Here is a 14,255-nt window from a genome sequence, read left to right as displayed (position 1 = left end):
TGACCATAAGAGACTACATTTTCCAAGTGTCCGCCTGGTGTCCTGCGTGGAATTCGGTGCGCAATTGCCAGCTGCTTGTACTTTACCATTTGATTCAGGGGAGAAAGCATGTGTCCAAGAACGATGTATCAATGAAGAGATATGTGAAAAACACCTTGATGATTGATTCTAAACAACGTTTGCCATGTTGTCAGTCGATATTATGGAGTTAATTTGGAAAAAAGTTTGCGTTTTGAGGACTGAATTTTCGGTTTTCTTTTGGTAGCCAAATGTGATGTATAAAACGGAGCTATTTCTAATACACAAAGAATCTTTTTGGAAAAACTGAGCATCTGCTATCCAACTGAGAGTATCCTCATTGAAAACATCAGAAGTTCTTCAAAGGTAAATTATTTTATTTGAAGGCTTTTATGTTTTTGTTGAAATGTTGCGTGCTGGATGCTAACGCTAATGCTAACGCTAAATCCTTTGTTTGCTAGCTACTGTTACACAAATGATTGTTTTCCTATGGTTGAGAAGCATATTTTGAAAATCTGAGATGACAGTGTTGTTTACAAAAGGCTAAGCTTGCGAGATGGCATATTTATTTCATTTCATTTGCGATTTTCATGAATAGTTAACGTTGCGTTATGGTAATGAGCTTGAGGCTGTAGTCACGATACCGGATCCGGGTTTGGGAGATCAGAGAGGTTAACTAGGTGTCATTTACGTTACCTTAAGTCATTTATTTTTCAACTGGATTTTACAAAGGTGCATGACATGCAGGCGCTAAAAAGTTGTCAGGAGGGGGTTTCAAACCATGCATATAGGGGAGTCTGCGACCTGAATGACTTAATGGTTATTTTCAATGCAATCGAGTTTTTCTTTTTCTTTTAGGGTTTAACAAGGTTTCTCACCTGTTACCTGTGGCTTGACTTTAGATGTGGCCAGTTCGATTACCCTGCAGACTATAAGAGTGTCTTCAGAATATGGCCAATTTGACATGAATTTAAAAATGCCTCAGATAGGGTCTGCATTTGAGAGTGTTTATTATGAATTGTTATTTCACTGTGTGAACTAAAAAACTGTCAGAAGTGGGATTTGAACCCATGCCTCCATGGGAGACTGCGACCTGAACGCAGCGCCTTAGACCGCTCGGCCATCCTGACTACAGCACAGTAACTGGGTATCGGGTTAAAGTGTATGCGTTAAAAGTAGAAATATGAACAACGCTCTAAAATCACCACAGAGACCAGAACAACTATGCACGATACTGACTTGCACTTTCAATAGTCATTTGTTTTTACAAATTAAAAAGTCCAGTCATTGATTTAAAACCTGTTAAGGATATGGCAGACATATGCCCCCTTTGGAGAGATTGGGTACCCCTAGTAAACTGAAAAAAAAATCTGTCAACAATTGCTAATATATGCAAATAAAAATTATTATTGGATAGAAAACACTCTAAAGATTCTAAAACCGTTGGAATTATGTCTGTAAGTATAGCAGAACTCACAGGGCAGGCATTCTTCCAAACTAGTTTTTGTGGCCATGAAAGTTGGAGCAACTTTGACGTCATGGCCCCCACCCTTCCCAACCAGTTATGATTCTGGGGAGACTTTCTATCTCTTCCGCTAGATGTCCTCTTTCAGTAGAGCTTTGAATCGTTCAAATCCCGCAAGAATTGACCCTATGGGAGTGAAATTAGTGCGTGCCACGAGAAAATAGGCTGTGCGTAGGGGCGCGAATTGGTCCCAGCCATTCCTTTGTTCCAGCACTCAAGAGAGGGGCAGACGATGGCCGATTGAATTGAAGTTTGTTTTGTGTGTCTAAAACATCATAAAGCTTGCTTCTGCACTTAGTTTGACCTGTTTAGTCGACATATAATATGTAATTTTGAAGTTTTGATGCGCAACTTTTCCGGACCAGAGGACGTTTTGGGTGCATTTCAGCTGATGTTATTAGCCTGTTAGATCTCTAGGGGCGCTATTTCATTTTTGGATAAAAAACGTTCCCGTTTTAAGCGCGATATTTTGTCACGAAAAGATGCTCGACTATGCATATTCTTGACAGTTTTGGAAAGAGAACACTCTGAAGTTTCAGAATCTGCAAAGATTTTGTCTGTAAGTGCCCCAGAACTCATTCTACAGGCGAAACCAAGATGATGCATCAACCAGGAATTAGCAGAATTTCTGAAGCTCTGTTTTCCATTGTCTCCTTATATGGCTGTGATTGCCTAAGGAATGAGCCTACACTTTCTGTCGTTCGCCCAAGGTCTTAGCAGCATTGTGACGTATTTGTAGGCATATCATTGGAAGATTGACCATAAGAGACTACATTTTCCAAGTGTCCGCCTGGTGTCCTGCGTGGAATTCGGTGCGCAATTGCCAGCTGCTTGTACTTTACCATTTGATTCAGGGGAGAAAGCATGTGTCCAAGAACGATGTATCAATGAAGAGATATGTGAAAAACACCTTGATGATTGATTCTAAACAACGTTTGCCATGTTGTCAGTCGATATTATGGAGTTAATTTGGAAAAAAGTTTGCGTTTTGAGGACTGAATTTTCGGTTTTCTTTTGGTAGCCAAATGTGATGTATAAAACGGAGCTATTTCTAATACACAAAGAATCTTTTTGGAAAAACTGAGCATCTGCTATCCAACTGAGAGTATCCTCATTGAAAACATCAGAAGTTCTTCAAAGGTAAATTATTTTATTTGAAGGCTTTTATGTTTTTGTTGAAATGTTGCGTGCTGGATGCTAACGCTAATGCTAACGCTAAATCCTTTGTTTGCTAGCTACTGTTACACAAATGATTGTTTTCCTATGGTTGAGAAGCATATTTTGAAAATCTGAGATGACAGTGTTGTTTACAAAAGGCTAAGCTTGCGAGATGGCATATTTATTTCATTTCATTTGCGATTTTCATGAATAGTTAACGTTGCGTTATGGTAATGAGCTTGAGGCTGTAGTCACGATACCGGATCCGGGTTTGGGAGATCAGAGAGGTTAACTAGGTGTCATTTACGTTACCTTAAGTCATTTATTTTTCAACTGGATTTTACAAAGGTGCATGACATGCAGGCGCTAAAAAGTTGTCAGGAGGGGGTTTCAAACCATGCATATAGGGGAGTCTGCGACCTGAATGACTTAATGGTTATTTTCAATGCAATCGAGTTTTTCTTTTTCTTTTAGGGTTTAACAAGGTTTCTCACCTGTTACCTGTGGCTTGACTTTAGATGTGGCCAGTTCGATTACCCTGCAGACTATAAGAGTGTCTTCAGAATATGGCCAATTTGACATGAATTTAAAAATGCCTCAGATAGGGTCTGCATTTGAGAGTGTTTATTATGAATTGTTATTTCACTGTGTGAACTAAAAAACTGTCAGAAGTGGGATTTGAACCCATGCCTCCATGGGAGACTGCGACCTGAACGCAGCGCCTTAGACCGCTCGGCCATCCTGACTACAGCACAGTAACTGGGTATCGGGTTAAAGTGTATGCGTTAAAAGTAGAAATATGAACAACGCTCTAAAATCACCACAGAGACCAGAACAACTATGCACGATACTGACTTGCACTTTCAATAGTCATTTGTTTTTACAAATTAAAAAGTCCAGTCATTGATTTAAAACCTGTTAAGGATATGGCAGACATATGCCCCCTTTGGAGAGATTGGGTACCCCTAGTAAACTGAAAAAAAAATCTGTCAACAATTGCTAATATATGCAAATAAAAATTATTATTGGATAGAAAACACTCTAAAGATTCTAAAACCGTTGGAATTATGTCTGTAAGTATAGCAGAACTCACAGGGCAGGCATTCTTCCAAACTAGTTTTTGTGGCCATGAAAGTTGGAGCAACTTTGACGTCATGGCCCCCACCCTTCCCAACCAGTTATGATTCTGGGGAGACTTTCTATCTCTTCCGCTAGATGTCCTCTTTCAGTAGAGCTTTGAATCGTTCAAATCCCGCGAGAATTGACCCTATGGGAGTGAAATTAGTGCGTGCCACGAGAAAATAGGCTGTGCGTAGGGGCGCGAATTGGTCCCAGCCATTCCTTTGTTCCAGCACTCAAGAGAGGGGCAGACGATGGCCGATTGAATTGAAGTTTGTTTTGTGTGTCTAAAACATCATAAAGCTTGCTTCTGCACTTAGTTTGACCTGTTTAGTCGACATATAATATGTAATTTTGAAGTTTTGATGCGCAACTTTTCCGGACCAGAGGACGTTTTGGGTGCATTTCAGCTGATGTTATTAGCAGTAGCTAATACAAAGACGCAAGACTTGAAACCAAACGATGTATTGGGTAAGTCTGAAGCCTTCCAGAACATTCTGAACGAAGACCATCGAAGGTAAGGGAATATTTATGCTTAAATCTGTGTTTCTGTTGACTCCAACATTACGTAGAAATGTAGCTTGGAACTGAGCGCCGTCTCAGCATATTGAATAGTGTGCGATTTCTGTAACGTTAAAAGTAAATCTAACAAAGCGGTTGCATAAAGAAGCAGTGTATCTTTCTAACTATATGTAGAACATGTATATTTAGTCAAAGTTTATGATGTCTATTTACGTTACCTTGCCGCGCTACCTAGATTTCCTGCGGGCATTTTTGAGTAATTTCTGAACGTGAACTCACTGTAAATGGACATTTATGGATATAAATGGCATATTATTGAAAAAAAAAATGTACTGTGTAACATGTCATATTACTGTCATCTGATGAAGATTTTCAAAAGGTTAGTGAACGATTTATTTTTTAATCCTGCGTTTGTTGATTGCATGTTTTGGCTATTCAAATGAGCTGTGTCTGGTGGTGGTTTTACATATATATGTGCTATGTTTTCGCCGTAAAACATTTTAGAAATCTGACTTGCTGGCTAGATGAACAAGGTGTTTATCTTTCATTTGAGCTATGGACTTGGACTTGTTAATGTGTGGAGGTTAAATATTTTTAAGAATATTTTTGCGTTCCATGCGCCACCGTTTCAGCTGAACGTGGGAGGGTTGATTACCAATTGGGAACCAATATCGTAGACAGGTTAACCTCAATATGGCCTTCAATGGGAAAGAGTAGTAAATCGCCATTGAATGAGCGCTAAACTGGCATCAGAATATGGCCATTCTGATATAAATGATAAAATTCCTCAGATAAGACTGAAAAAGTGTCTGGAAATATCAGCAACCATCAGGGTAAGAGTGACAACAGGTCCACATGGGGGAAATCCTTACAAATGGCTTAATGGGTCATTTCAACGCAATCGTGTTATTATTTATTTTTAGGGTTTAACAAGGCAGCTCACCTGTGACTTGACATTAGATTTGGCGACTTCGATTACCCTGCAGACGATATTTTTGTTCTTCCCGCCAATACAATCCACTGACAACGACCGACGAGTTCTGCGTTCCGAGATTATTTTTGTTATTTGCCTGTTTGGGGCCCGCCTGTGAAATTGCGCGATTCTTGCAATTCTCTTTCAGCCTCTCATCAACTAGCTGTTTTTGCAGAATATTAAAAATACGATAGTTATTCACTACTCATATTAACTAGGTGTCATTTACGTTACCTTAAGTCATTTATTTTTCAACTGGATTTTACAAAGGTGCATGACATGCAGGCGCTAAAAAGTTGTCAGGAGGGGGTTTCAAACCATGCCTATAGGGGAGTCTGCGACCTGAATGACTTAATGGTTATTTTCAATGCAATCAAGTTTTTTCTTTTTCTTTTAGGGTTTAACAAGGTTTCTCACCTGTTACCTGTGGCTTGACTTTAGATGTGGCCAGTTCGATTACCCTGCAGACTATAAGAGTGTCTTCAGAATATGGCCAATTTGACATGAATTTAAAAATGCCTCAGATAGGACCAAGAAAGTGTCTGGAGCTTCCCGTCAGGGTAAGAGTGACAACAGGTTTCCACATGTCAAAATGAGGGAAATCTTAGCAAATGGCTTAATGGTTATTCATGAGAATCGTGTTGTTGTATTGTTGAGTGTATCATGGGATCTCACCTGAAATCTGTGGCTTGACTACAAACCTGTAACCTATGCAACTGTGGCCTATAGAGCTAGAAGGCTGGATAACCAGGTGTGTAAAGGTGTGAAGTGGGATAGATGGCCTGCAGTCCTATCCCAAATGGACAACTAATCCCTATGTACTTGCGGAGATCTGAGAGGATGCGATTGGTATAAGAAACACGACTAAACTTCAACCTCCGGAGGGGTCAAAAAAATGCATTTTCATTGTCGGCAGGATTTGAACCTGCGCAGGAAGATCCTAATGGATTTCTAGTCCATCGCCTTAACGACTCGGCCACGACAACGTTGACAGAAGAAAACAGGCTTGTTAGGAGTGAATGGGCCAACAGGCATAGCCTACAGAAAGTGAAATTTAACAACTGAAAGATAATGCAGTAACTCATTATAATGCAATAACACAAAATGTTCCCCTCATTCATTTGTTATTAAGTCCAGCTGTTTTCTTATTTAACCTTGATCTTTGCTCAGCTCCAGAAGGTCTGCATTTGAGAGTGTTTATTATGAATTGTTATTTCACTGTGTGAAGTTGTTATTTCATCATTCTTATTATTACTGCTGAGCAGCATGGCTCCTGAGAGGCACTAAAAAACTGTCAGAAGTGGGATTTGAACCCACGCCTCCATGGGAGACTGCGACCTGAACGCAGCGCCTTAGACCGCTCGGCCATCCTGACTACAGCACAGTAACTGGGTATCGGGTTAAAGTGTATGCGGTAAAAGTAGAAATATGAACAACGCTCTAAAATCACCACAGAGACCAGAACAACTATGCACGATACTGACTTGCACATTCAATAGTCATTTGTTTTTATAAATTAAAAAGTCCAGTCATTGATTTAACCTCAATATGGCCTTCAATGGGAAAGAGTAGTAAATCGCCATTGAATGAGCGCTAAACTGGCATCAGAATATGGCCATTCTGATATAAATGATAAAATTCCTCAGATAAGACTGAAAAAGTGTCTGGAAATATCAGCAACCATCAGGGTAAGAGTGACAACAGGTCCACATGGGGGAAATCCTTACAAATGGCTTAATGGGTCATTTCAACGCAATCGTGTTATTATTTATTTTTAGGGTTTAACAAGGCAGCTCACCTGTGACTTGACATTAGATGTGGCGACTTCGATTACCCTGCAGACGATATTTTTGTTCTTCCCGCCAATACAATCCACTGACAACGACCGACGAGTTCTGCGTTCCGAGATTATTTTTGTTATTTGCCTGTTTGGGGCCCGCCTGTGAAATTGCGCGATTCTTGCAATTATCTTTCAGCCTCTCATCAACTAGCTGTTTTTGCAGAATATTAAAAATACGATAGTTATTCACTACTCATATTAACTAGGTGTCATTTACGTTACCTTAAGTCATTTATTTTTCAACTGGATTTTACAAAGGTGCATGACATGCAGGCGCTAAAAAGTTGTCAGGAGGTGGTTTCAAACCATGCCTATAGGGGAGTCTGCGACCTGAATGACTTAATGGTTATTTTCAATGCAATCAAGTTTTTTCTTTTTCTTTTAGGGTTTAACAAGGTTTCTCACCTGTTACCTGTGGCTTGACTTTAGATGTGGCCATTTCGATTACCCTGCAGACTATAAGAGTGTCTTCAGAATATGGCCAATTTGACATGAATTTAAAAATGCCTCAGATAGGACCAAAAAAGTGTCTGGAGCTTCCCGTCAGGGTAAGAGTGACAACAGGTTTCCACATGTCAAAATGGGGGAAATCTTAGCAAATGGCTTAATGGTTATTCATGAGAATCGTGTTGTTGTATTGTTAAGTGTATCATGGGATCTCACCTGAAATCTGTGGCTTGACTACAAACCTGTAACCTATGCAACTGTGGCCTATAGAGCTAGAAGGCTGGATAACCAGGTGTGTAAAGGTGTGAAGTGGGATAGATGGCCTGCAGTCCTATCCCAAATGGACAACTAATCCCTATGTACTTGCGGAGATCTGAGAGGATGCGATTGGTATAAGAAACACTACTAAACTTCAACCTCCGGAGGGGTCAAAAAAATGCATTTTCATTGTCGGCAGGATTTGAACCTGCGCAGGAAGAACCTAATGGATTTCTAGTCCATCGCCTTAACCACTCGGCCACGACAACGTTGACAGAAGAAAACAGGCTTGTTAGGAGTGAATGGGCCAACAGGCATAGCCTACAGAAAGTGAAATTTAACAACTGAAAGATAATGCAGTAACTCATTATAATGCAATAACACAAAATGTTCCCCTCATTCATTTGTTATTAAGTCCAGCTGTTTTCTTATTTAACCTTGATCTTTGCTCAGCTCCAGAAGGTCTGTATTTGAGAGTGTTTATTATGAATTGCTATTTCACTGTGTGAAGTTGTTATTTCATCATTCTTATTATTACTGCTGAGCAGCATGACTCCTGAGAGGCACTAAAAAACTGTCAGAAGTGGGATTTGAACCCACGCCTCCATGGGAGACTGCGACCTGAACGCAGCGCCTTAGAACGCTCGGCCATCCTGACTACAGCACAGTAACTGGGTATCGGGTTAAAGTGTATGCGGTAAAAGTAGAAATATGAACAACGCTCTAAAATCACCACAGAGACCAGAACAACTATGCACGATACTGACTTGCACTTTCAATAGTCATTTGTTTTTATAAATTAAAAAGTCCAGTCATTGATTTAACCTCAATATGGCCTTCAATGGGAAAGAGTAGTAAATCGTCATTGAATGAGCGCTAAACTGGCATCAGAATATGGCCATTCTGATATAAATGATAAAATTCCTCAGATAAGACTGAAAAAGTGTCTGGAAATATCAGCAACCATCAGGGTAAGAGTGACAACAGGTCCACATGGGGGAAATCCTTACAAATGGCTTAATGGGTCATTTCAACGCAATCGTGTTATTATTTATTTTTAGGGTTTAACAAGGCAGCTCACCTGTGACTTGACATTAGATGCGGCGACTTCGATTACCCTGCAGACGATATTTTTGTTCTTCCCGCCAATACAATCCACTGACAACGACCGACGAGTTCTGCGTTCCGAGATTATTTTTGTTATTTGCCTGTTTGGGGCCCGCCTGTGAAATTGCGCGATTCTTGCAATTCTCTTTCAGCCTCTCATCAACTAGCTGTTTTTGCAGAATATTAAAAATACGATAGTTATTCACTACTCATATTAACTAGGTGTCATTTACGTTACCTTAAGTCATTTATTTTTCAACTGGATTTTACAAAGGTGCATGACATGCAGGCGCTAAAAAGTTGTCAGGAGGGGGTTTCAAACCATGCCTATAGGGGAGTCTGCGACCTGAATGACTTAATGGTTATTTTCAATGCAATCGAGTTTTTTCTTTTTCTTTTAGGGTTTAACAAGGTTTCTCACCTGTTACCTGTGGCTTGACTTTAGATGTGGCCAGTTGGATTACCCTGCAGACTATAAGAGTGTCTTCAGAATATGGCCAATTTGACATGAATTTAAAAATGCCTCAGATAGGACCAAAAAAGTGTCTGGAGCTTCCCGTCAGGGTAAGAGTGACAACAGGTTTCCACATGTCAAAATGGGGGAAATCTTAGCAAATGGCTTCATGGTTATTCATGAGAATCGTGTTGTTGTATTGTTGAGTGTATCATGGGATCTCTCCTGAAATCTGTGGCTTGACTACAAACCTGTAACCTATGCTACTGTGGCCTATAGAGCTAGAAGGCTGGATAACCAGGTGTGTAAAGGTGTGAAGTGGTATAGATGGCCTGCAGTCCTATCCCAAATGGACAACTAATCCCTATGTACTTGCGGAGATCTGAGAGGATGCGATTGGTATAAGAAACACGACTAAACTTCAACCTCCGGAGGGGTCAAAAAAAATGCATTTTCATTGTCGGCAGGATTTGAACCTGCGCAGGAAGCTCCTAATGGATTTCTAGTCCATCGCCTTAACCACTCGGCCACGACAACGTTGACAGAAGAAAACAGGCTTGTTAGGAGTGAATGGGCCAACAGGCATAGCCTACAGAAAGTGAAATTTAACAACTGAAAGATAATGCAGTAACTCATTATAATGCAATAACACAAAATGTTCCCCTCATTCATTTGTTATTAAGTCCAGCTGTTTTCTTATTTAACCTTGATCTTTGCTCAGCTCCAGAAGGTCTGCATTTGAGAGTGTTTATTATGAATTGCTATTTCACTGTGTGAAGTTGTTATTTGATCATTCTTATTATTACTGCTGAGCAGCATGACTCCTGAGAGGCACTAAAAAACTGTCAGAAGTGGGATTTGAACCCACGCCTCCATGGGAGACTGCAACCTGAACGCAGCGCCTTAGACCGCTCGGCCATCCTGACTACAGCACAGTAACTGGGTATCGGGTTAAAGTGTATGCGGTAAAAGTAGAAATATGAACAACGCTCTAAAATCACCACAGAGACCAGAACAACAATGCACGATACTGACTTGCACTTTCAATAGTCATTTGTTTTTATAAATTAAAAAGTCCAGTCATTGATTTAACCTCAATATGGCCTTCAATGGGAAAGAGTAGTAAATCGTCATTGAATGAGCGCTAAACTGGCATCAGAATATGGCCATTCTGATATAAATGATAAAATTCCTCAGATAAGACTGAAAAAGTGTCTGGAAATATCAGCAACCATCAGGGTAAGAGTGAAAACAGGTCCACATGGGGGAAATCCTTACAAATGGCTTAATGGGTCATTTCAACGCAATCGTGTTATTATTTATTTTTAGGGTTTAACAAGGCAGCTCACCTGTGACTTGACATTAGATGCGGCGACTTCGATTACCCTGCAGACGATATTTTTGTTCTTCCCGCCAATACAATCCACTGACAACGACCGACGAGTTCTGCGTTCCGAGGTTATTTTTGTTATTTGCCTGTTTGGGGCCCGCCTGTGAAATTGCGCGATTCTTGCAATTCTCTTTCAGCCTCTCATCAACTAGCTGTTTTTGCAGAATATTAAAAATACGATAGTTATTCACTACTCATATTAACTAGGTGTCATTTACGTTACCTTAAGTCATTTATTTTTCAACTGGATTTTACAAAGGTGCATGACATGCAGGCGCTAAAAAGTTGTCAGGAGGGGGTTTCAAACCATGCCTATAGGGGAGTCTGCGACCTGAATGACTTAATGGTTATTTTCAATGCAATCAAGTTTTTTATTTTTCTTTTAGGGTTTAACAAGGTTTCTCACCTGTTACCTGTGGCTTGACTTTAGATGTGGCCAGTTCGATTACCCTGCAGCCTAAGAGTGTCTTCAGAATATGGCCAATTTGACATTAATTTAAAAATGCCTCAGTTAGGACCAAAAAAGTGTCTGGAGCTTCCCGTCAGGGTAAGAGTGACAACAGGTTTCCACATGTCAAAATGGGGGAAATCTTAGCAAATGGCTTCATGGTTATTCATGAGAATCGTGTTGTTGTATTGTTGAGTGTATCATGGGATCTCACCTGAAATCTGTGGCTTGACTACAAACCTGTAACCTATGCTACTGTGGCCTATAGAGCTAGAAGGCTGGATAACCAGGTGTGTAAAGGTGTGAAGTGGGATAGATGGCCTGCAGTCCTATCCCAAATGGACAACTAATCCCTATGTACTTGCGGAGATCTGAGAGGATGCGATTGGTATAAGAAACACGACTAAACTTCAACCTCCGGAAGGGTCAAAAAAATGCATTTTCGTTGTTGGCAGGATTTGAACCTACGCAGGAAGATCCTAATGGATTTCTAGTCCATCGCCTTAACCACTCGGCCACGACAACGTTGACAGAAGAAAACAGGCTTGTTAGGAGTGAATGGGCCAACAGGCATAGCCTACAGAAAGTGAAATTTAACAACTGAAAGATAATGCAGTAACTCATTATAATGCAATAACACAAAATGTTCCCCTCATTCATTTGTTATTAAGTCCAGCTGTTTTCTTATTTAACCTTGATCTTTGCTCAGCTCCAGAAGGTCTGCATTTGAGAGTGTTTATTATGAATTGTTATTTCACTGTGTGAAGTTGTTATTTCATCATTCTTATTATTACTGATGAGCAGCATGACTCCTGAGAGGCACTAAAAAACTGTCAGAAGTGGGATTTGAACCCACGCCTCCATGGGAGACTGCGACCTGAACGCAGCGCCTTAGACCGCTCGACCATCCTGACTACAGCACAGTAACTGGGTATCGGGTTAAAGTGTATGCGGTAAAAGTAGAAATATGAACAACGCTCTAAAATCACCACAGAGACCAGAACAACTATGCACGATACTGACTTGCACTTTCAATAGTCATTTGTTTTTATAAATTAAAAAGTCCAGTCATTGATTTAACCTCAATATGGCCTTCAATGGGAAAGAGTAGTAAATCGTCATTGAATGAGCGCTAAACTGGCATCAGAATATGGCCATTCTGATATAAATGATAAAATTCCTCAGATAAGACTGAAAAAGTGTCTGGAAATATCAGCAACCATCAGGGTAAGAGTGACAACAGGTCCACATGGGGGAAATCCTTACAAATGGCTTAATGAGTCATTTCAACGCAATCGTGTTATTATTTATTTTCAGGGTTTAACAAGGCAGCTCACCTGTGATTTGACATTAGATGCGGCGACTTTGATTACCCTGCAGACGATATTTTTGTTCTTCCCGCCAATACAATCCACTGACAACGACCGACGAGTTCTGCGTTCCGAGATTATTTTTGTTATTTGCCTGTTTGGGGCCCGCCTGTGAAATTGCGCGATTCTTGCAATTCTCTTTCAGCCTCTCATCAACTAGCTGTTTTTGCAGAATATTACAAATACGATAGTTATTCACTACTCATATTAACTAGGTGTCATTTACGTTACCTTAAGTCATTCATTTTTCAACTGGATTTTACAAAGGTGCATGACATGCAGGCGCTAAAAAGTTGTCAGGAGGGGGTTTCAAACCATGCCTATAGGGGAGTCTGCGACCTGAATGACTTAATGGTTATTTTCAATGCAATCGAGTTTTTTCTTTTTCTTTTAGGGTTTAACAAGGTTTCTCACCTGTTACCTGTGGCTTGACTTTAGATGTGGCCAGTTCGATTACCCTGCAGACTATAAGAGTGTCTTCAGAATATGGCCAATTTGACATGAATTTAAAAATGCCTCAGATAGGACCAAAAAAGTGTCTGGAGGTTCCCGTCAGGGTAAGAGTGACAACAGGTTTCCACATGTCAAAATGGGGGAAATCTTAGCAAATGGCTTAATGGTTATTCATGAGAATCGTGTTGTTGTATTGTTGAGTGTATCATGGGATCTCACCTGAAATCTGTGGCTTGACTACAAACCTGTAACCTATGCTACTGTGGCCTATAGAGCTAGAAGGCTGGATAACCAGGTGTGTAAAGGTGTGAAGTGGGATAGATGGCCTGCAGTCCTATCCCAAATGGACAACTAATCCCTATGTACTTGCGGAGATCTGAGAGGATGCGATTGGTATAAGAAACACGACTAAACTTCAACCTCCGGAGGGGTCAAAAAAATGCATTTTCGTTGTCGGCAGGATTTGAACCTGCGCAGGAAGATCCTAATGGATTTCTAGTCCATCGCCTTAACCACTCGGCCACGACAACGTTGACAGAAGAAAACAAGCTTGTTAGGAGTGAATGGGCCAACAGGCATAGCCTACAGAAAGTGAAATTTAACAACTGAAAGATAATGCAGTAACTCATTATAATGCAATAACACAAAATGTTCCCCTCATTCATTTGTTATTAAGTCCAGCTGTTTTCTTATTTAACCTTGATCTTTGCTCAGCTCCAGAAGGTCTGCATTTGAGAGTGTTTATTATGAATTGTTATTTCACTGTGTGAAGTTGTTATTTCATCATTCTTATTATTACTGCTGAGCAGCATGACTCCTGAGAGGCACTAAAAAACTGTCAGAAGTGGGATTTGAAGCCACGCCTCCATGGGAGACTGCGACCTGAACGCAGCGCCTTAGACCGCTCGGCCATCCTGACTACAGCACAGTAACTGGGTATCGGGTTAAAGTGTATGCGGTAAAAGTAGAAATATGAACAACGCTCTAAAATCACCACAGAGACCAGAACAACTATGCACGATACTGACTTGCACTTTCAATAGTCATTTGTTTTTATAAATTAAAAAGTCCAGTCATTGATTTAACCTCAATATGGCCTTCAATGGGAAAGAGTAGTAAATCGTCATTGAATGAGCGCTAAACTGGCATCAGAATATGGCCATTCTGATATAA

At 40.4% G+C, this 14,255-nt stretch overlaps 1 non-coding gene across 1 annotated transcript; it reads right to left on the bottom strand.

The window, feature by feature from the left end:
* Positions 1 to 6,607: 6,607 nt before the first annotated feature.
* Positions 6,608 to 6,690, bottom strand: trnal-cag (transfer RNA leucine (anticodon CAG)). The gene has a single exon. It is a non-coding gene; the product is annotated as a tRNA-Leu (tRNA).
* Between the last annotated feature and the right edge of the window lie 7,565 nt (positions 6,691 to 14,255).

Source organism: Oncorhynchus mykiss, chromosome 16 (assembly GCF_057628025.1).
Source record: "Oncorhynchus mykiss isolate SJ-2025 chromosome 16, ASM5762802v1, whole genome shotgun sequence".
NCBI lineage: Eukaryota > Metazoa > Chordata > Actinopteri > Salmoniformes > Salmonidae > Oncorhynchus > Oncorhynchus mykiss.
The sequence above is the reverse complement of the archived record's forward strand: the minus strand, read 5'-3'. Positions and strand labels throughout refer to the sequence as shown.